At 37.0% G+C, this 22,967-nt stretch overlaps 1 protein-coding gene across 9 annotated transcripts in view; it reads left to right on the top strand.

Moving 5' to 3' along the window:
• The window catches only part of FARS2 (phenylalanyl-tRNA synthetase 2, mitochondrial), a 231,445-nt gene that overhangs the window by 7,426 nt on the left and 201,052 nt on the right, over window positions 1-22,967 (top strand). The window contains exon 3 of one of the 9 annotated variants that reach the window (XM_066558798.1): window positions 17,541-17,658. The exons of the other annotated variants lie outside the window; for them this stretch is intronic. The gene's annotated coding sequence lies outside the window, so the exon portion shown is untranslated. The remainder of the gene's footprint in view (window positions 1-17,540; window positions 17,659-22,967) is intronic. 9 annotated transcript variants of the gene reach the window in all.

The raw sequence follows: 22,967 nt of genomic DNA, 5'->3' as shown, positions 1-22,967 counted from the left end.
TCCCTTTGAAATCTGCCTAACTACCTAGGCAATAAGTTGCTGTTCAGTGTGAGAAGAGGTGACAAATTAAGTTCTCCTCATATTACATGCCAGTTATAATTGATGTGGGATAGGATAGGATAGGATAGGATAGGATAGGATAGGATAGGATAGGATAGGATAGGATAGGATAGGATGCTCTGGTGAATGGAGAATGAACTCAGGGATCTATGGAGAGGCAATAGTTAGGACTTTACAAACCCCACCATTACTTCCAGTCTCTTACCTACATGACCCCATGGCAGCATCAGTGAAAGGCAGTGTGTGCCAGTGGCTCCTAATAAGGTTTGTGTCTTCCCTCCAATGAGTGGGAAGAGTGGGAATGAGTGTTGATTTAGATGGGGATGCAGACCTATGAAGTGGAGCTGCTAACTTTCGTATAGGAATGGGTTTACATTCTGCTGAAAGGTGGGAAAGAGGAATGGGGGAAGAAATAGTTTGAAATACTATTCTGGGAACATTTGTGAGAGTTCATCTATCTGGAGGCTTGAATTAAGTATCTCCTTGTTCTACAATTTCTGTGATTAACTTTTTCAGGTATGTTTTGTAGCGTAGTATTAGTTTAGACCAAGGTCAGGTTGTGGGCATTTTTGTTGTTGCTGTTGTTGTTTTATTTTGTTTGTTTGTGTGTTTGTTTTAATCTGGTGGTACACATAATTTGTTTCCTTTAATTAATGTTTATGCACTTGATTTTAATTATTGTTTAACTTTTTCCTTTTTTGGAAATGGTTCCTGGTCAAGTAGATGTGCTGTGTCTAAAATGGAAAAAAACAGATAACTAGAGCCAATTATCAGGTCCTCACACAGATTTAATAGTACTTTTTTTGTGTGTGTATATGTAGGATTTCAAAATTGATTTGACTTTCAAGAAAGTTTTCAAGACCTTGACTGAGAGTGTTACTTACTTTTGAGAGAATTTGCATAATTTTTTAAATTGCTTTCTTACTTATTTTGACTATGAACATAGCTTTTTTTAATGTTTGTTTTAACTTTGATTTTATTATACTAGTTAGTTACAGTGTGAAAATTGCATAATGCATTACACCAGCTCTTCCCATGGGAAGGCAGTATTGTAAAATGGACAGATATGGTATTATATGTTTAAAATTACCACATATTAAAAAGGTAATTAAATATTGGCTCTATATAGGTTTGTTGAACTTAGAATAGCTGCTTGCTTTTTATGTTGGCTCACTAACTTTGTACAGTTTTATAAAAGAATGTTGTTCTAAACATATAGATGTGGCTTGAAAGAGGTTAACTTTTTCTGTTTCCCTTCTGTCCCTCTTCCTCCCTGCACAGATTGTGGTTCTTGTTTCACCCTCCAATTCCACTTGCAGTGTGTCTTATTTTTATACTGCCATTGTATCCCTGTTCTGTTGTGGTAGGTTATATTCTTAATATAGTATTCATTCTACAAACAGAAACTCTGCTGGAGAGACTTGAACTAAGTATGTGGGAGCACCATGTTTATTCTAGTTACTTTGTCAGACTTCCTGAGTTGTTATTGAAAGGATTCATTTTTAATAAACTAAATTTAAGAGATATTGCAGATTCTACCAAATCCTATTTTGTTGCCTGGTATTAGGAGTTCATTTGACCCCAGTGTCCCCTGGGGTCCCAGTCCTGACCCTGAGTGGCAGATCCTGCTGGGCCTGTGTGGAACAAAATCTTTCAGCATGTGGCACATTGCAATTCTACAGATGGTTTTAAAGAAAACAAGCCAAAACAATTATTATGTTTTAATTTTGATTCTCTCAGTATGTAACAGATGTGGCATTAACTGAAGATTGTTTTGTCATATGTGACCTTGAGCTATAATAACATCTTATTCTTCATTAATAATAAAACTTGATTCTTTCATGTTGTTATTTGCTTTACTTCCCTGACTTTCATATCTTCTTACACCTAGTCAATGTGTATGTCTTGGCTCAGAATGCAAGATGAGAAGATGTTGTCTTTGGTATCTCAAGACTGGATGGAGAAATACTTCTGTGTATAGTCTTAAATATATATATGTATATACAAATATACGCACACACACACACACTTCTGTGCCGTAGTCTGAGATGTGCATTCTGAGTTCTGTCTTAAGTTTTCTTTCACTGAGGCTTGTTCTGAGGGGAAGTGTGGCTTGCAGATTTCTGGTGTCACAGAAGGGTTCTCTGATATAATTAAAATATGTGGCTTTCTCAAAGCTTTTCAAACAAAGATTTTAGTTTGTTCGTTGAGCTGGGCTTTGTCTAGAGTAAGTATATCAACATTAGCAAGCCTTACAGAGATGTTCCCCAGGAAGATTACAGATGTTAAAACATTAAGCTGCTTGGGAGCCTATTTTCCTAGGGAGCTGTGAGTGGACTCAAGTGTTTCCTATTTTCTAGTTTTAATGACAAGGAAAGAAGTTAGCAACACTAGTCTTGTTCTTTTTAATGTGATACTTTAAAGCCATTTTTTTTAATCTGGTGGTAGTGGGACCGCATGAAGACACAATTTAAATCTGTATTAAGTCATGCTTGTCTTGCTTTGCTTGCTACAGAATATTTTGGAACTAGTTCTTCTTTAACGAGTTATTGGAGATGTCAGCACCTCTGAAATGCTGTAAAGGCAGTCATGTTCAGATGTAATCAAATACAGTGTTATGAGGTAGGTTTGCCTGAATAAATATGAATCAATTCTGGCTCTAAAATTTTAACAAAATCATAGGACAGTTGTATCAGAAAATTATAACAGGATTGAGCAAATGCATTTTAAAATTTGACTTATATTTACTTGAATAGGCAGAACTTTAATTGAGGGGACTTATATTTATCATGAATGTTTATCAGCAGCATTGTTTATAATTCAGAGTCAGTTGTTGCAGTTGAAGTATTTGTAAGGAAAAGACTACTTTTTTACCCTTAGGCTTTAAACATAGTTAATACATTTATTTAGCTGTAGTTACAGAAGGTGTTTCATAATATAAGTAGAATTTTTGCAAATCAGGTTTTCTGTCTTTTCGTAACCCATATACATTCATAACTGTAGAATATGCAAGGTAAAGTTTTTAAGCTGGTTGATGGAGGTTGGCTAGGTAGTTAATTCTTCAGTGTCTTCTTGGGTACACTTGTCCTTAAAAGAGTCTTAAAATAAGACTTTCTTAAAGCTTGTCCTTAAAATAAGTCTTTCATCTTGCAGCTCAGCAGTGTATTGGAAGACTGAGGAGGCAGTACACAGGCTTGATAGTCATGTGGAATTTAGAAGGGGTACATTATCCATTCACCTGTGGCAAATTTTAGTGCTGCAATCAAGGAAATAACAGCAAAGTGTTTAAAAAATAAATATGTAAATAGAGTAAATAAGTTTGCTAAGGAGACCAGGTCAAAGGAAAGCAAACTGAAAATGTTAGCAGTGCAATCTTACTTCATTTTTGTTTTACCTTCTGAAATTTGTTTTGCTGTGAGACCAGCTGTATTGAGACAGTTACTGTGATTGTGTGAGACTTGCTGGCAGAGCTGTCTGTATTGTTTTCAAATTTTGCTGTTCATGGAGTCCAGCATTTTGTGTAGGTTAAATGGGTTGGAATGAACTGTGTCATTTAGAAACTGATGTGGTGAGTTGTTTTGGTTTTTTTCCTTTTACAACATGCAAGTCAATACTGCACCCTGTGTAGGCTAGCTGCTTTTCCCTATACTTCTGTTTTTTTTTTTTCATGCTTTACTCATGTTTGCACCCCATGTGATTTGGGATCAACTGCAAATGATGATACAAAGTTTCTAAACAAATTTAGTTTGCTGTAACATAGCAAATTTTTTAAATTCTAGCTTAAAACTTTGGGTTAATAGTTCTTGAGAGATGAGGGGGTCTTCTGCTTCTAGACCACTGTAACAGTTAGGGAACACAACAGCCTAAGTCACTAACATGTAAGTGGGAGAATAAAAAAAAATCTGGTTGTTGATTTCTGTTTCAGTCAATAGAAAAGAGCTTCAGTGATAAGAAATTGTACAAAAACAGTAAAAGTTTTCACATTATGAAAGAAAAGGTGTTGCAGCAAATAGAATTTTCTTCTTAGTAGGTCCCATTTAACATTTCAAAGACAGTGGGCTCTTATTAAGGAGAATGAGCTGATAGCAGTGTTTTAAAGTATAAGTATCTCTTTTTCTTTCAAGAGCAGTATTAGCACGTGGGTAAATTTATAGGACTCAGTTTTTACTTGTATCTTAAACTATAAGTCTATAAGTACAGGACAACTATAAGTTGTCCTGTAACTATGCCATACTCAGGCAAGGGCTGAGTTTAAGGAGCATTTCTTACATGTCTGGACTCAGTAAAAAAGCCCTGCTAACATTGGTTTTAATTCGATGCCTAAAAGTGGCTCTGCAGAAAACGTCCCTGTTGAAGAGAAACAGGAGAAAGACGGTACGGATTTCAGTCATCATTTTCTGACATCCCTCTCTTTACATCTCTTCCGTCTCACACAGTGGTTGAGAGAGAAGGGGCAAGTGTACTGGGAGATTATTTCACATTCTGATTCAGGATTTTAGGACTCCCTGAGAGATGATTTCGCCTTGTATGGGAATAAAATCCTGCAGCTCTGACTCCCTGCTCATGAAGTTCCCAGTGGCACAACAGAGTTGTCCAGGGCTTCTGAGTAGGTTCAGTGAAGGACACCTGAGTTGTGGCAATAGAAATTGTAGTAGTACCAGTCCCTTCCCATTGTTATTAGTGTGTTTCTCCAACATGAAATAGAAGGAGCTGATGATTAACAAAAAAGCCTTTTCCAAGAGGAAATGCTTGAAATCTGTCTTAGAAAACAAAAGATGAGAGGTGGACAACTAGGCAGCGCTGCATACATAAATGTTATTGGAACTATGTCAAAACACCATTTTTCATTTAAGCTTGTGTCCCTGTACTGCAAAACCTATAGATGGAATGTGAAGTGTCAGGCATAGATACTATTCTTCCTGTTGAAAGCTGACAACTTCAGTTTTCATTTAATGGACTGTTCATTCTTGAACAGGAAAGATTATTTTTTAAAATTTAATTTCCTGTGTGATACTCATTGCATTTGAGACATCATGCAGTGTCTATTAAAAGTGATGCATATATTAAATTCCCAAATAAAGATTTTAGAGCAACTCCTGCCCAGCTCTGTTCTAAAGAAATGAGAGCCTTTAGGCTGATCTGAAAGGACGTTTGCTGAAGCCATGGCTACAAAGCACCTGGACAGCACTGGGAGATGAGTTTTGAGAGGATAAAATTAAATTATCACTTTTAATACAAATATTTAGTGAAAAAGAGAATGTGAAAAAACATTGTTAATAAGAATTGAAGCAAAGGCTATTTAGATAGGTTTCATAAATGTTATGTCCAGTTTACTGAAGTTGTTTGATGGTTGTGACATTGCATTGCAAATGTAACTAGAAATAGATATTTGATCTGAGCACTGATTTTTTTTTTTCTTTAGATGACATTAATTTGTCTTTCTGTTAATCTTTGAAAGCCTTATAAATTTAGTGACCTATTTCTAGTACATTGGACTAACATTTTACATGCTCAGGTATGGCATGATATTGTTGCAGGGGTGAACAGCGGGACACACAAATAAATTTATAATGAAGGAGTATGTGTATGAAAGAGACAGTTGAAATCTTTTCAAGCTATTGATGTAACAGTAATATTAATAGTCAGTTTTCCTTCCAAACCAGGAATAGCCTCTAATCCACCTTCATTGAAAAGATTACTTAATTTTATGTAATGTAGTCAACTGTCAAATAATTAATTTAAAATTCAGATCTGAGGGGAAATACAAAATCACAAAATCTGTAGACTCATATGGAGTCCTCTTCACTTTCACACAGTTGGAGTGCTTTTTGATAAAGAAGAAAGAGGATGGAGTAGCAGCTAGATGTCTGGAACTGATCCACAGTTCATTGAATTAAATTGAAATTTTTTTTCGTTAACTTTGATCATCCTTTGATTGAACTGGTATGCATATGATTTAATTAGTAGCAAGCTTGGGAAATGCTGGGATGTTGGCTTTTCTAGTTCCTTACCTACTGAGATGGTAATTACATATACCAATATATTTGTGTGTCTATGATATGGCAAGTGCAGAAGTACCCACAATTGACTTTCCTAGTGCTGGACCACCATTTTAAAAACACATTTTATGCTAAACCTCCTTTTCTTCCTTTCTTTCTAATGATAAGATCCAATCTGCTCATCTTTCATTCATTACACATAAAACAGATCTGTTTCTATGTCATTGAAAATGTTTGTATTCTGGAAAAAGGAGCAACTGTAGCTTTATCCTATGTCTAATTTTGAAATACATTAATTCCTTCTCTCCCCCAGATGTTATGTTTAACAGTAAGGGTTAAAAATGCAGTTTTGATAGGTTCTGTTTGCCTCAGAGCAATGAGGTTCTCTAATAGCAAATGTTTAATTATCCAATAGAGTATATTTTTATCATGGATCACATTGATGGCATCTCTATTAATGCTACCATTTAATTTATTTATTTTTTAATTATGTAAAACAGTGCAGCTTCATGTTGGGATACCTTTACATTTATGCAAGTTTGGGAAGCAACCAGAGAAAACTCCTCTGCTAAGGGCAAGTCTGTAGGCAAAGCTATTGGACAGTCATAGTTGAGAAGGGCTAAATTTCTTCTCTGAAGCATTTGAAATGTTTTTACCTTGTGAAAACAGGGTTTTTACCCTTTGAAATCTGTTAGAACCAGATTTCTATCACCTTATTCCTTCCTGTATTGTTTCTTATTAGGTGAGCTGCCCCGGTGTCTTTCCTGGGGCAGCTGGTGAAGTTAGGGTCCTGCTTGGGAAAAGAGAGGAGGGGTGGTGGTAGCTGGCTGTGGATGTTGGCACTGGACACAGAGATTCCATGTAGGTGTGTCCTGTTTGCTTTGGCAGACCCTGATGTGAGTCTGAATGATTTACAGTCTAAAAGTTTATGAAATCTACCAGGCTTCTTATGGATTAGTAGCATAAATAGGAATAGCTGGTATAAAAATTGAGGGAGAAAGGCTTATAAGCTAAGACCACACTTTCTCAGTTTAGCAGATGTGTAACTAGCCATAAATCTGTCACTTTGGTTTGCTTATACTTTTGGTAGTTTGCACCCAGCTTGTAGCACAATAAATACGAATTCTCTAAGGTGTCAGTTACATACCTGTCAATGAAAACTAACCTGAAAAATTAGGTCTGTGTCAAAAACTATTAAAAGGAGCCTTGATTATTTATTCTCAAGGGCATTTAAGAGTTACTGAAGCAGCATTAAATACTATACCAACAAGATGCTGAGGTTTTAGATAGTATATTCCCTACTGCTTTACAGGAAAATGTTTTGTAGCAACTGCAACATAACACAGAACATAGGCAGAACCTTTTGTGGCAGACATTGCCTTCTCAAATAAGCATGACATATGCTTAGGCCATGCTGATGTGTTGTTTATCATCTACAATGATTTTGGAGTGTATTGTAAAATTGTTTGTGTGCTTGAGGAAGTGATCCAAACAACAGAAAGGGAATTAAGTAGGTGATCCAAGTATTTATTTGTTTTATATGTTTCTAGCTGCTGTTTGATGAGGTTATATTGCTACTTCTGCATTTGCACTTGAGAAGGGATGTTGGTAAGCCACTGTTTTTTCTCATTTGCCTTTGTTTCACTACAAAATTATTAACTCCTTTTAGAAGGAGAGCAATATTTTTAAGGTACAAATCTGAGAAACAGGCGAATAAAGTATATACACAGTCTACTTTTTTGGTGTCAGACAGAATTAAAAGTAGAAAAATACTGTTTAATATATTACTTAATGTATTGTGAAGCAAGATATCCTATCTTGCTTGTTATATATTTTGAGACAGCATAGTTGAAAAATCAAGATATTATTATACAAGTTGGGAAAACTTTTCTAACTCCGTAACAAACCTTCTGCTTGATGACTGCCACAAGAATTTCTAGGATATAATTGAAAAACAGTTGTCTGACCTCTACTGATTAGGAGTTGGGATTTGGTTTCTTATGCTTGAATATGTCAGTTCATCAACTTCTCTGGCTCTGAAATAGCTTATTGTTTCTGTGTGTTTTTCTGTGTGTATTGTTTTCTGTGTGCCTCTACTGTTTCAGAAAAACCAGTCATCTTTGCTGTCATGCCTTCCAACACTTTTGAAAAAGCAAACCCTTAAAAAGCAATGACTCTGTCTTCTGCCCAAGATTACCCGTATTGAAATGTGCAGTTTGTGTTGCACAGCCCCCCTGTGCACGTATGGTTTGACTCCACAAAGTCTCTCCAGCAATCCCTGCTCATCTATAGTGAAATGCAGTGGCAGCTTGTTTCAGATTTCTGGTTGTTAATCAATCTGTTCACACTTAAATGTGTTGCAGCCTGGCGCAAAGCAGGGACTATCCTGGATGAATGATATGAGAGAAGTGAAGTGGATGTATGTAAGTGTCATCTGCCCCCAGAGTGGCAGATTGCTTTAGCAATGACCTTTATCAGTGAGAATAGACTAAAGTTGTATTGTTTTTGAGAACCAGAGTGCTACTTCCACTGAAGCTGTTGCTGGGTGTGATGTTTTGCCATCACTTTTTGAAGACATTGTTAGCTTGAGTTTAATACTTTTCTAAAAAAATTCAGGTTTTAAGCATAAAGGCCTAAGGAAATTATGTCTCCAAGATGGTATTTGTGGGTCTGCTGTCAGCCCTCTTTTTTCCACTTCAGTTAAATTTCACAGAATATCTGGGTCACCCGAGACAGCAAGGTACAGGTGGTGTGTGAGAATAAAGGGCTTTATGAAGAAGATAAACCCTATAAACTCCATAGGCAAAGAAGAGGTAGCGGGATGAATTTGTCCCTTACCACTGTATCTGCAAACTAACTTTGCCTCCAAACACAGAGGAAATAAACTTTTGCTAGTTCTGCTGCTTGCAAAGGAAAGCTTACTGTAAACCTGAGAATGAATTATGTTCTGTTGGCTGACACATCTTACAGAAGAGGAAAATAGGATAGTGCTGTCTGAAATATTTTAAAAGAACTACGAATGGATGCTTTAAGAGAAAACATTGCATATGTTGTCTTTTAGAAGAATAGTGTGTCTGCAGGAGAGAGCTTGTGACAAATGATGCTGTTTTTCACAGTCTCTGCGATGATTAGAAAATATTGGAACATAATAGAAGTTATCATCAACTGTAAATGTAAACTGTTAGATTGCTGCAGAGGGAGGAGGCTGCTTAGACAATAAACCTTACAGTAGCACATCTACTTCTTTAAAGCTGTCAGCATGTTGCCATCATCTGGAAAAGTATACACAATAGCTCTTCATAAACCTATCAACTTTTCTGCATTAATTAACATCTCAATTTGTGGTATATGGCATCTGAAATGAATTATTTTAAAGTTAAAAATCTCCTGATTTTGTGGTATAACACCTACCCTTCCACAACTAAATTCTGAATTACAAATATTCTAGATGTTTGGAATGAAAATCCATAACTGTGAAAAATAATTTTTAAGAAAGAGCTCAAAATCAGTTAGTATTTCACTTTTGTAGTGTTGGTAGCCAGATGCAAAAAGAAAAGGAAAGGTAGGACCTTTACAGTGCATCATGTATTACAGGTCAGGCATAGACAAAGTAGATAGAAGTAAATAGTAAGTGCAGTTTCTGAAACTTGAGAAGTGGCTGTGTAAGTGTGAGATTTCTTTTTGTGTGACTTGTGAACCTTTAATATTTCCCAAGTTTTGCACATACAGTATCTGCCCATTTTCCCTTTTTGAAAACATCATTTAGGCAAACTCTAGGTTTGCTTTTGTGTATTAGCAAGCAGTTGTTTTGTGTGGATCTCTCTGTATGAAGAAATCATGGTGGGGAGAGCACTAAATCCAAATGAGCCATAATTAGGTTGCCCAGAGAAGTTGTTGAAACTCTTGCTGGAGATTTCAAATCCAAGTAGGGAAAGTCCCTCTGAGTGACCTTCTTTGGACAGGGTTTTGAACTAGGCCACCTCCAGTGGTCTTTTTGAACTGAAATTATTTTGTGATCCTGTAGTTCTGTGAAGTACAGAAGTAAAGCTTGTATTAATTTCTAAAGGAGATTGATCCAGGGGTTATCTTCAAAACTCATCCCTAAGCTTAGTTCTGGGACCATCCCTCTCTTACTGTCATTAGACTTTACTTTCCTTGTGGGCAGTTTTACTGCTTAGTGCACTGTATTTGCCATGAGAAGTAAGAAAATGGGAGATAGACCTTCACCATAACTGGTGCTTTAATTCTCTGCAGGACTTGTAGCTGAGATTTTAGGCAAGGTTGTGCATGTCATGAGTGTCTTTGATGGGAGGGAGAATTCTAGTTGTTAAATCACTGAGTTCTTTGTATCAGGATCTTACTATCCTGGAGCTCATACTTCTTTCTGAGATTACTAAGTTGGAATTTCTGAACCAAAAGAGAGGGCTTATGCATCCTGAAAGCAAGGTTCAGCACAAACTCTTTTCCTTGTACAGTTCATTTGTTCAGCCCTGAAATTTTGCGAGGGTGTTTAAAATTTCATTTCTCTAATCTTCCATTAGTACTATAAAGCTCCTCCTTTGTGGTAACTGTCACCAGCAAGAGGTGAGCAGTAGTTAATTACCCAATTTGAGAATTGGGTATCTGCTTTTCCCATTCCAGGGGAAATTACTGCAATTCCAAAATACAGTGGAGAAATGCAGCTCTTGCTGTATTTTCTGTATGTGTCAAGACTTTTTGAGCTGTGGAAATATTCCAATATATGCTTCAACAATTAGTAGAGTGGGCCATCTGATGCAAATTTGATTGCTCAAGCATTACAGTACATGGAAAATACTCTATGCAATTTGAAGTGGTTTGACAGAATAGGATATGTTTTTTTGCAGTCCACATTCCCCATGTGCACACCTGCAGAAAATACACAAACACACATCCTCCCCACCACACCACTGCAGCCAAACTGCCTGCCTTGTGGAGTTCCTGCCTCAGGTGTGCATGATCAAGCCAGAATCTGCACTTAAGTGACTTTATTCTGTTCCTGAAAGTATTCAAAGTACTTTGATTTTAAAAAGAATGCTCGTGATTTCATATCAAATTGTTTTCCATTCCTTGAAACATGAGGTGCTGTATAAAAAATAAAATAAAAGGCTAGTAGAGTTTTTTGAGGCAAAGCATATATAGGTAATATATTTACATTGTGAAACTATGTCTTACTATTTACATCACTCTTAAAATATAGTATCACTAGAATCTAAGATATGCACCTGTCAAACTGTACCCATTCAGAGCATCACTGATGATACTATATAAAGATGTCATCATCAGATGTGAATACAGAATTTTTAGCAAACTGGGGTTATACTTCCTACTGATGGTTGCTATTAGAGATTCCCTTCTGATGACACATCTAGCACCTTCTGATATTTACAATCTGTGATTTGCATTTGGAACTAAACTTTTACCCTCACAGCAAGACAGAGCATAAACAGAGCGAGATGTGAAGCAGCATTTCTGTAGAAAGTTTTTTGTGGAAATTCTTGAGAATTCTCTGGTGATCCCAAAATAAATTCCTACATACAAATATACCACAGCCTGGGGGATGAATGTGCACCAGGCACTGATGACTGCTGTGTAACTCAAGTAGCCTTGTGTCTTACAGTCATCATAATCCCTTCTTGTATAAGATAATAAATAAGCATAAGTACTTTTAAAAAGCTGATTCTTGAATATTCAGGGCTAAAGGGTCTTGGCCGACCAAGGGTCTGCTGCTTCTTGCAACAAGACAGCTCTCTGCCATTGCTTATCAGGAACAGAATATCTTACAAGTGGCATGAAAAACCCGAAAACCTTTTATTGCCTTCTCTAGGTGCTAGAGAAAAAGATGGTTTTGGGTTCTGTTCATGACTTCACTTTCTTTTTAGTAGTTGCAAGAAAAAAATGCTCTATTTATTTTGTCAATGAAACGCTGAGTGCTCCAAGATGAGATTACCTCAACAGAGGAATGCACAACCTTTACGACAACAAACAGCTTTACCCAAATGACTTATTTGCTGAAAATAATTAAGGATGTCTAGGTAGCTGAAAACTCTTATCTACTGTGCACCAAGAGCATCTGGTTTGGTTTTTGCATTTGTTTGCTTTGCTTACAGAAGTTTCTTGATTTTCCAAGCCTGCCAGGAAAACCAGCAGAATTATTTAAGCAAAACTCCTCCTAGCATACTACAATAAGACCAAATAACTAGATTCACACCCTTAGAGTAGATACACAGCTCAAAAGCAAAACCAAACACCCTTGATTCAGTTGACACAAGTTGATTTCTGGTGTAATATGGGAGAGAACAGTCAGTCTGTTTCACCTGTCTGACAGCAGGCTGGTTGGATTTTGCCAGCATTAGGACTGATGTCCTGGAAAAACTCTGATGTTCCTGACTTAGAGTGGGAACTGAAGTAACCTGATGCCAGCATCAGCAAAGATTTCATGCATTTAATTTGTTCTTCCACTTTGGTTGAAATAATTCCACTTCATTGGTCCATGTCCTAAGGAATTTTTTTTAAGCAGGTAGATACCATACTTTTACAGCCACTTTTTTCCCAACTACCTGTATTTGTCAGTAGAAAGAAGTCAAGATGAATTTATTAAAAAAATTTGATGGTACATGACAAAACTGGGATTTTATACTTACTGTGTTGTTGATTACCCATTGATTGCTCTGTTTATATGAAATTAAGACCATTTTATAACTACTGGCCCTTTAGGCTCTGATTCAGATATTTAAATTGGAATGCATCCATCTGCTGCTTGTACTTCTATAAATTACAGTTTCCAGAAGTGTCATTTTTATGGGTGGGCAAGTTAGCAAGTTTTATTTTTGGTGACCATTACTCATTCTGGTAACCTGGGTGGAGAGGCAAGGGAAGAAAAACTCTTCTTTTACAATGTAGGGAGCAGATACCAAATAATGGGTTCAAGAAAAAAAGATCAGTTAAACAAAGCTGGAACCATTTAAGGTCCCATGTGTGATAAAATTTCATGTCGAAGAGGAATCATCATAAAAGATCAAAAGCTGAACCTGCTTCCACTGAGACAAATGTAAATGTTTGTTCCTAGGGAGATTTTTGAGCCTGAATTTTACAGTCCTGAAATATTTTCAAGTCTGGGTAGAGTAATCCTTACTAACTAGCTGATTTAAAAAGAAAATTATTAAACTTAGTGGGGTTTAGTTGTGTTTGTTTATTTGTTTGTTTGGGGTTTTTTGGTTTTTTTTTTAATGCAGGCTTTTAGCAAAGTGAAAGGTTTTCAGAGATTAAAGTTTAGGAACATGTCTGGTTCAGTGATTACAATTTTTCTAAAATATATTTCAGTGTTGTGCATGCTAGGGGCAGGATGCTCTCCTCTGGGAGGTCCTCAGAAGACCATTATAAAAAGGATATGAAATGGTGTCAGTGGAGTGATACTACTTAGAGGCATGTTTTTTCTTATCACAATGAGAACAGTTCAATGCTTGATAAAATGAGAACATATGTTGTATCTTTAAAGAATTTATTTTGTACCATTCTTAGAGATGTCAGGAGAAGGCTGTGGCACCAGCTGCCTCTGTTCATTCCTGTAGCATGAACAAAATCTCTCTGCCATGGCAATGAACCTTACTCGTGTTGGAACACACATCTTTTAAATATAAGATGCAGTCAACAGAAGGAGGGAATAGAAGGAATCTTTTGCTGCTAACACTGAATGATTAACATTATAAAAGCTTTAAATTTTATCCTGGCTAATTTTTATAACAGAAATTAAAACATAAGAATGTCTGTTTCGCATTCAAATTTTCAGTGATTCAGGCTTTGCTGCAAGTGTTTCATAGAAATACTTATTTAAAAAACCCAAACCAGCTGTTTTAGTTGGACTAGAAAGGGAATGTCACATGGAAAATGCTACAGTTAAAATCCTTGAAAGTTTGTTATCTTTGGTGGAAGGCTTTGTTTGTTTGGATTTAAACTGAGCCTTCTGTTTGGTTTTGTATCAGAGAATTCCTGCTCTTATTATTTCAAAAAGTGTGGGCCAGTTCACAGGTGAACAAAATTGTGTTGGTGAGTTTTTATTACTTAACTGTGCTCATGCTAAGACAGGGAGTACAAAGCAGCAGAAATAATGTGCATGGTTATACTGTGGTGTTGTCTTTTGTGATTCAGCTGGAAGAGCCAGCTGGTATTTGGTAAAGGTGCTTGAGTCTATAGGAACCAGTGCAGTACCTGCTGGCTTTGTTTTGGTGAAGTGCTGTTTGGGAGTTTTTTAAAATCTGTTGTAGGAACTATGAACTATGACTGCATGTGTACAGTCATTTACAGAACTCTGGCTTATGTGGATATGTGTCTGCTCACATCTTGTGATTTCTGTCTCCTCAGAATTGCTTTCTGTTGTGTTCCTCTTTCCCTTCATGCATGTTTGTATATGCATATTTTAAGTTTCATTCTGTCATATTTTTGTCAGATGAAAGCTAAAATTTAGTGCAAAAACATTTATGTGAAACATTTGCAAAATGGTAGTAGCTGTATTCTGGCTGTGTACAGTGGTCTGTCCTGTTCTGGATAATTTTGTGTGAATTCAGACTTATATTGCTTTTATGGAGGTGGTAGAATTGAAGATATTAAACAGACCAGGGTATTTTCCAGTTGTATATGTCATGTATGAAAACTAAATACACCATTGAATCAAAAGTCCAGCTTGGAAGTGTCTCAGTTTTAGCAAGTTCAAATTTCTGTTCCATACTCCTACGCCTTCATTACATAAGCAGTGGTTGGAGTTGATAAAGGTTAGTGCTAAAGAGGCATTTTGCTTTCAAACTCATGAAGGCAGACCCATCTGCCTGCTTTAGTCTTCTCTTCCATGCCATTTCTTTTTGTAACAGTACATCAAGAGACCTGAGCATTTCTCATTTTACCTCCAGCCATGTCTGACCTCCTTTCTCAATCCACTCTTAGCATCAGCAGAATGGTTACTCTTTGCCATTTGTGGTGGACAGTAGAGGAGGTAAACTGATCTTGTGCCGTGGTTCTTGAAGTTCTTTTTGAATGGAGATGGTTTCTGCTGCTGTTACCTCCAGAGGAGTGCTGACTTTTCAGACTTTGAAGTGTCTCTCATTCAGGGTTTTGCTATCAGTCCATTCAGTTGGTCAGAAATATCTTTCTAAAGACATTTTGAAAGCAGTGGTAATTGCAGAGCTTTTGCTTGTTTAAAAGGAAGTTATTGGAGCTTTCTGTCTTCATGAATTCTTACAGCTACTGACTTGCTCCATGCTTCCAAGGGTCATCTTAAAGCATTATTGTGTTCTCAGCAAATAGTTGCTAAGCCATGTAAGACCCAAATAAATATTTTAAACAAACAGGTCTGCTGAAAATGTGCCAAGGGAATTATATTCCTTTGTATTTTTTCTAGTAAGGGTTATTTATTAGGGTGAGCAGATGGGTACTGTTCGTTTTTGGCATTCATTGATAAGCCTGCTACCTCTCCAGGTGGCACTACAAAAACGATAACACTGTGGCACTGCTCCCATTTTATTTTTATTTCTCTCAGGCTAGTTAGTCACCTGTCTCTGTTCTCCTCATTTAGAGACATCTGCTGGATTTTTTTGTTTCTGTTTTTCTGATTGTTCTCTATTCTAAAGTCACCAAGGCATCTCCAATAGGGGCTGATGCAAAGTCTTTGTTTGCTTGCTGAGTATTGGACTCAAGGATATCTTCTTTTTGTCATCTTCTCTGTAGCCAGCTTGCAAGTTTTATTTTCCCCAGCCTGCCCTTATGAAGTAATCCATACAACACTGAGTTATTAGTGGACTGTTTTACCACTTTGATGATTAATATAGGGGTTCTCTTACTTTTTTAAAATGTAGAAATATTAAAAGATGAAGAACTATTGAGAATCTGTCCTCTGTTGCATTTGTTATCATGAGAGAACCCAAGAACATAAATCTGGCACACAGAAGTTAGACTCAATGGTCCTGATGAGTCCCTTCCAACTCAGAGGACTCTATGATTCAAAGTTATTAAAAGACAACTTTGTCTACATAAAACTACATTTAAAAAAGTTTAATCAAGAATTTATTTCCTTTCTGAAGAGGCAAGATAGGTAATGTGCTTCTAAAATAGCAAACCTTTTATTGTGAGTATGGGAAGTTGTCTAGACTGTGTTTGGACCTAACTGTGTGGGACTAACCCACACCCATGATCAGCATGCATTTGAAATGTATCACCTGACTGGATTTGAAAATGGATGAACAAAAGCCTATGCTTGACTCCACATGAAACATCTGTGGCTGAAGGGCCAGGTCACAGTTTCACAGCTCTGCTTCCCTGTGCTGTCCTACTCTTCTTTCCATCCTCCTTGCAACCTCATCCTTGCTTCCAAGAGAGCTCAGCTTTCCCATCCCTTTGGAGAGCCAGTACTATGCTGCTGGACTGTGTCACCAGGTTTCTAGCTGTGGTCACGAATTTTACTGTCTGATATGATATTAAAACTGGTCCAGGCAATACTGGAAGAAAGGTGAACACAGATGAACATCTGTGCCTTAATGAACACCTAAACCTTAAATGTTTAAGCACATATAGTGTGTGGCCACAGATATAGGAAAACCTGAGACATCTGATCATCTTTAACTCAGAATTACTTATTTGTTACTTGCTAGTTATTAAGATTATTGTATTATGTTGCTCTTAAAGTTAAATTGCACTGATATAGTAGTATATATACTATATGTTACATAGTATATAGATTTGAGTTTCAGTTCCAATTTGGCTTTCTTGAATATTTTTACTGGAAAACAACAGAAATCTTTTTTCTTGCAGACATCTGGGATGCCTTCTTTTCCCCTCCAGGCATTGTGCTGCAAGCACATCCTTTTGCAGCTCTTGCTCTCAGCTGAATTTTATATTGAATATTGAATTTTATATTGAATATTGAATACTACCCAGTCGTTTTCATGACTTGCCCCTACTCTTTCTCCTCCTCCTATTAGTTGCAATGTAGTTTGTTCTGTGTAGCTGTTGAGAATTTCTCTTGCCACCAGCCATTTAATTAAGGAAATCCTTGAACACCCCATTATCCTCATTAGGTTACTGCATTATTTTTTCATTACCTATCCTTATATCCATACTTGCTCCCCTTTGTTAAAAAATAGCCATTGTCCCTCATATAGAAAAAACAGAGATAAATGACAGATGATAGATTTGAGGACCTAAAGAGCTATGTTCTACATATTAGGTTCTTTGGTGGTGGTGGTGGTGAGAAGTTTTATAGTTTATTTTTTCTGAGTACTATAATATCTATTATATAATACCTATTTCTGGTAGTGTAATATCTATTCTGTGATTTATTCTAGGAATAGATTATAGTAATCTGTTCAATCAGCATGGATTTGAGGTCCCTGAGAACAGATGCAATCCACAGGGATAAGGCTACTGGATAATCAAGAGTGAAATATATAATATTTACATAATGTTATATTTTTACAGAGTATTACTTGGTTTTTGCAACTTTTCTTCATCCCAGTTTGCCTCTGGGGAATTGCATATTTTATCCATGGCTTTGAACTGTTGGTAACTGAACTTTTTCTCTACATGATTATTCTGGGTAAGTACTTTGCATTTCTGTAATATTGAGCTTTAAACTACAGTAAACAGACTGAAGTGATGATAGCAGTAGTTTGTTGTTTGGGATGCAGAACCATGTCAACATAGTTGAATTTAGTTTGACCGCAATGATTCCCCTCTGCACTTTAAATGTCAGTCCAAAAGAAATTATGTTTTCAGGAAGAATTTCTATACAGAAGGGAATTATCCCAGGTATGTGGATTTTAGCACTGATGATCTGAACAAGGAACAGAGTATTCCACTTGTGTCAGCCAGATTTGCTTGAGGGAAAAGTTACATTTGTTTTCATCACTGGAGTCCTTATTGTTTTTATTTCAGCGTAGGTCACCCACCACAATTTTGAAGTATGATATGGAAAGGTTTGGAGCCACTTTCTGTGGCTCTCCACTAGCCTCTTGTTGCAGTGTGTCGCCATTTCCTGTCTCACCTATGCCATCCCCCTCAAGGATGCCAACCATTCCCCCTCCCCCTGTGCCCTCCTGCCTGGCACCTTCCAGCAAGGCGTCGTGTGATTGGCAGACCCCCCCAGGCCTGGGCTCATTGGTTTGTCCCAGCGTCCACATCCCCTGACCCTTCCCCTGCTCACACCTGGTTGGCCCTCACCTGTCCCTCCCCTCCCCCTGTCCCCGGGGCTAAAAAGGACACGAGACCATGCGGTCAGGGTCTCTGCCGTGGTTCTGTCGTCTCTGGGGGCTCTGTCTGTCTGGAGCTGTTGCCAGATTCAGAAAGCTACCATGCTACAATAAACTCTGGATCTAAGCTACATGGCAGAACCCGCTCCTTTCTCTTCGCCTTCATCTCGTCTGAACCTTTTCCACCAAAGGTAAACTGAGTTCCTATTTTGCCTGGACTTGTTCTGAGCGCCCAGCTGCAGCACCTAGCCAGCCAAAGGCATCTCTAGGGTGAAAAACGCCACAGCTGCCGCCTTTGGTCCAGCAGTGAAGCCAGACGAAGCCAGGCAGGACACACCCCAAAACATTCGGGGCTTAATATTTAATAGCCTCTGAACTGAGTCACAGGATGTCTTGGGTAATGAACAATTTGGTTTTAACACAAAAAGCCTCTTAATGAATGTGACAACTGAGGACCTCACATCTTTCTTCTCATTTCATTTCTCACAATTCATTCTCTGTTCTAATTTTAGAGAAATCTGCCTAGTGCGTATAAAAAGGCCATCTTTTGGAAGGAGATCAAAAGTGTAAACTCCAAAGTAATCACTGGTAACAAGTATATCCCTTCCACTTTAAATCATAATACAAATGTGCCATTATCTAAAGTAAGGTGTATATAATGAATTATTTCCCTGAATCAGGGTGACATATGTAGCTAATTACACTGAGGCACTTCTACATCTGTTTATTTAATAATGTAGCAATAAAATGTTTAAAGAGAGTAATAAAACAATATAATCAAAGTGGAGGTATTGACCCAAATGCTTTGTGAGTGCACATTTTTAATAGGTTTTGTGACAAAACTTGCCCCTGTCCTTGTTTGAGGCAAAGGAGCCCATCAAATTGAGGAAAATTTGAAAGAAAGAGATTGTCAGTTCTAGATTTCCCCCAGTGACGTTGCATATCTTTATTTATGTATAAAGTGTTCTCCTTTACTGCAGATGTTCTACTTTGTGCTTTTGAAAGCATCCTACTGTCAGTTAGACCAGTGCAGCTACATGAAGCTCCTGACCCATAGGTTAGTGCTCTGTCTCACAAAGAACTCAGATACCCTCATCTAATGAAGAACTTGTGGTGGAGAGGGGATGGCATGCTAGCATGGGAAATCTTGGCATAAGACTCATGTCTTTTTGAAAAGGAAAGATGAAAACATTAAATAAGTAAACAAATATATAAATAAATGACTACTAAATATTTTAGAACTTCATTCTGCTTGGGAATTCACCTTAAAGAAGGTCATTTAGAGATGAGGTAAGTAGAGGGAAAATGCATATAAACCTTCAGCTCTACAGGTCCTTAAAATACATGTTTTTCTCCTCCTTGTTGTTTTTAATATGAAATAACAAAGTTCAACTGCTCCTGATGTGAAAGTAGGAGGGAGCTTTATATTATCTAGATTGACAGAATGAGTGGGATGATCAGAAGGATTTAATCTATTCTTTCCAGTAACTTCTGTCTAGGGCAGAGCATAACTTGCAGAGATGTGTTCAGTCTGTGTGTAAATACTTCAGTTAGTGGAAATCGTGTCACATGTGCTTCCAGGTAATTTTACAGAAGAAGAGAGACTGGAGAGTATTGTTCCTTAGTTAACTAGAGAAAAGCATAAATGAGCAACAGCTTGTAATCAAATATATATATATATATAAATATATAAAAATATATATAGTTTGTAAGAGTGTGTGTATGCACATGTATACACATATGTAAATAGCACAGACATGAATGATTACGAGATGCAGCAAATGTTTTACTGGCTTCTAGACAGTATCTATCCAAAATCAAGGCCTGTTGATAGACAGGAGAAAAATTCCCTTTCAGCCCTGTCTTCTATCCCAACTTTACCCAAATAAGTGATTTTCTTTCCCAGATGTGTCCCTTTCCACTGTAGGTGTGCTTTGGGTTTTTCTTACCTTCTTTCCTCACAGATGTTGAAAGGGATCAGAGTGTTCTCATGTACTCAAACCAAGATTACAAACCATATATGCTTCATTTCCAAGAAACAAACAGAATTTAATTGTGTTTCCTATTGTCAGAGCTTGCTCTTTTTATTCATGTGTGGTAAAGCCAATAAAATGATACACTGACCGTTTCAAAACACAATTTCTTTTTCTCTGTGTTTATAAATGAAGTTTTTTTGTCGGTGGCTGTATTTGCCAGCCACTGTTGTTGTTCTGTGCTTGGAAAATTGCAAATTTACATTTCTAAGCTTATTCCATAAGGAAAATGTGTTTATATAACGAAAGCTTGGTTTCTGCTCTCATCTCCCATTCCAGAAGTTGGAGGTGTTAAGTATAATGCCCATTGATATGAGATGCTCTATAAAAATGTGAAAATTAAAGAACAGGTATGGATGGAGAGCTCTGCTTTATTCTTTGACTTTGTTTTCAGAACTAGGAGGAGGGCCTTTAGAGCTGGGCAGTTTTCCTATTTATGCCTCACTAAAATAGTCTCAAATCATAGGAAGAGACAAACTTAGTTTTACATGTCTGTTTTCTAACCATTTTTGGGGTTTTAGGTGTGACCAGAAAAAATACCTCTGAGGAAGAAAATGTGATATTTTTTTTCTCCTCCAAATATCCCAAACAAGTAACTTTCCTTCCCCAAGTGTGAAAAAACAAATCAAGAACAAAATTCTGCTGAGTTTCTCTCTCTCCTGTCCTTTTCAATCTCTACAATTATTCCAGTTTATGATCATGTGTTATCACTGTTTGTTCTTTCTAAAACTTTACAGGCTCTTTGAAGTAATCAGTATGAGTTTAGGGGTCACATGCATAGCCACTTAAACCTGTGCATTACGATGGGAGAAATTTCTATTAAACTTTATGGTGTGGAGATGAAGGCTTGTGAGATTTTCAATTAACCTGAAGGATTAAAGCCTTACAGCTATTGTTCCTGCTTTGTGAGAGGTGAAGAAATGGTAACTTGTTCATTAGATATGGGTAGTATTTAAGCAGGAAAATAATTCTGTTTTCTCACTACTTTGGGAATGAAATTACTAGTTACCTGTGAGGATTTGATAGATGCCAGAATAAAGGAAAGAACAATACTTAGCCAGGGCCTGCATGAAGGATACTGGAATGAATAAATATCATGACACTGGAAAATAGATGTACCAAAATAATATTTATTCTGGTTCACTGTGCATGTGGTATGCATAACAGGTTAATCTGAGGCAAAAACCCAGAAGGATTAAAAATTTGTGTGCTATGGGATGACAGGGCAAGAACAGCCCTGTGGTTTTGTTCTGGAAGCTTCTCCAGGAAGTGATTCAGAGGCAAGGCCACAAATTAAAAAAATCTCATCAACTGATAGAAGGAAAACTTTGGTTCTTCAGGACGCTGACTGTTTTGCTCCAATCTGCAAAAGCCATTAAGGAGACATTTAAAGTGTTACAAAGATGTTGAACAGTATAAATGCTTTGCTGGGTTGGTGTCAGGTCACACAGCACCTTATGTGGGGAACTAGAGACTAGAGGAAAATTAGAGGATTGAAAAATATTTATTGTAAATAAATGATGAAAGGCTGTGGCCAGAGATGGTAAGATGTTTATAAACAGTAGAAGGATGTGGTTATGTAGGAAAGTGTGCTCACTGATTCCTATGCCTGTGTATGAGTTTCTTGTACTGGGAGAGAAGAAAATAGAATATAAAGCATAACTCAATTAGATTAAAAAGTTGAAAAGAAATAATGACACACAAGAACAGTGTGTCATTGATGCTCTTTTTTTTTTTTTTAATATTGGCATAATGCTCTAGGGGAAAAGAATATGAAAACCAAGCAGATTAAATAGGCTAGTGAACATATGTAATAAATATATAAGAGAGATGGAGTGGGTTAGAAAGAAGGTAAACCACAAATTGTTTTATATTAATATATGAATTCTGAAAGGAGGAAGTGAAGACTTTTGTTTTCAAATGGTGTTGTCTCTGTCTCTGCCTATTTGCACCTCACTGTGCTGTCTGATAACACCCTCTAGATGGTGATGGGGGATTCCAGCATGTTGAATTTCTCCTGGCTCCATGACTTAGAATAGATATCTGGTGTGGGTTTGGGTTTGGTTTTTTTACATATATATATAAAGTTATTTTTGACAAAGTGTTGGCATAATTGTAGGTGGTGTTTGAGCTAGTGTAGATTTAAACATTTAGATGATAAAATCAAAAGCAGTCATGAAGAAAATGGCCTGTTACCCTTTACTTTAAAACACTGCATGGATACTGGAGCCTTTATTTCATAAGGAGTTATGAGCATACAGTAGAATATTTCTAGGCAACTCATTTCTGGTAGGGCTTATGTAAGTTTTGACTTGGCTTTTCTTTGGGTTTCTCAACAGCAGGACACTGCTTCAGAGATCTGCAGTTTCCTTTTCTTAGCACAGCTAAAAGCCACTACTTGAGCTCTCTGGTAGAGTGAAAAAAATGCAGTCCTTACACCAGAGAGCGCTAGGATTTCTTTGATTTGCAAATCATTGCAGCTGCCCTGTTTGGAAAAAAACTAAACAACCCATCACCCCCACATACCTGCTATAAAAAATAAATTGCCATTTAAAGAGTATTTTTGACTTGTCATATGTAAGAATGGAAGTCAGCATGTTACTGTTTGTTTGGTTTTTTTTGTT

This window comes from Molothrus aeneus, chromosome 1 (assembly GCF_037042795.1).
Source record: "Molothrus aeneus isolate 106 chromosome 1, BPBGC_Maene_1.0, whole genome shotgun sequence".
In the NCBI taxonomy this organism is placed as follows: domain Eukaryota; kingdom Metazoa; phylum Chordata; class Aves; order Passeriformes; family Icteridae; genus Molothrus; species Molothrus aeneus.
The sequence above is the reverse complement of the archived record's forward strand: the minus strand, read 5'-3'. Positions and strand labels throughout refer to the sequence as shown.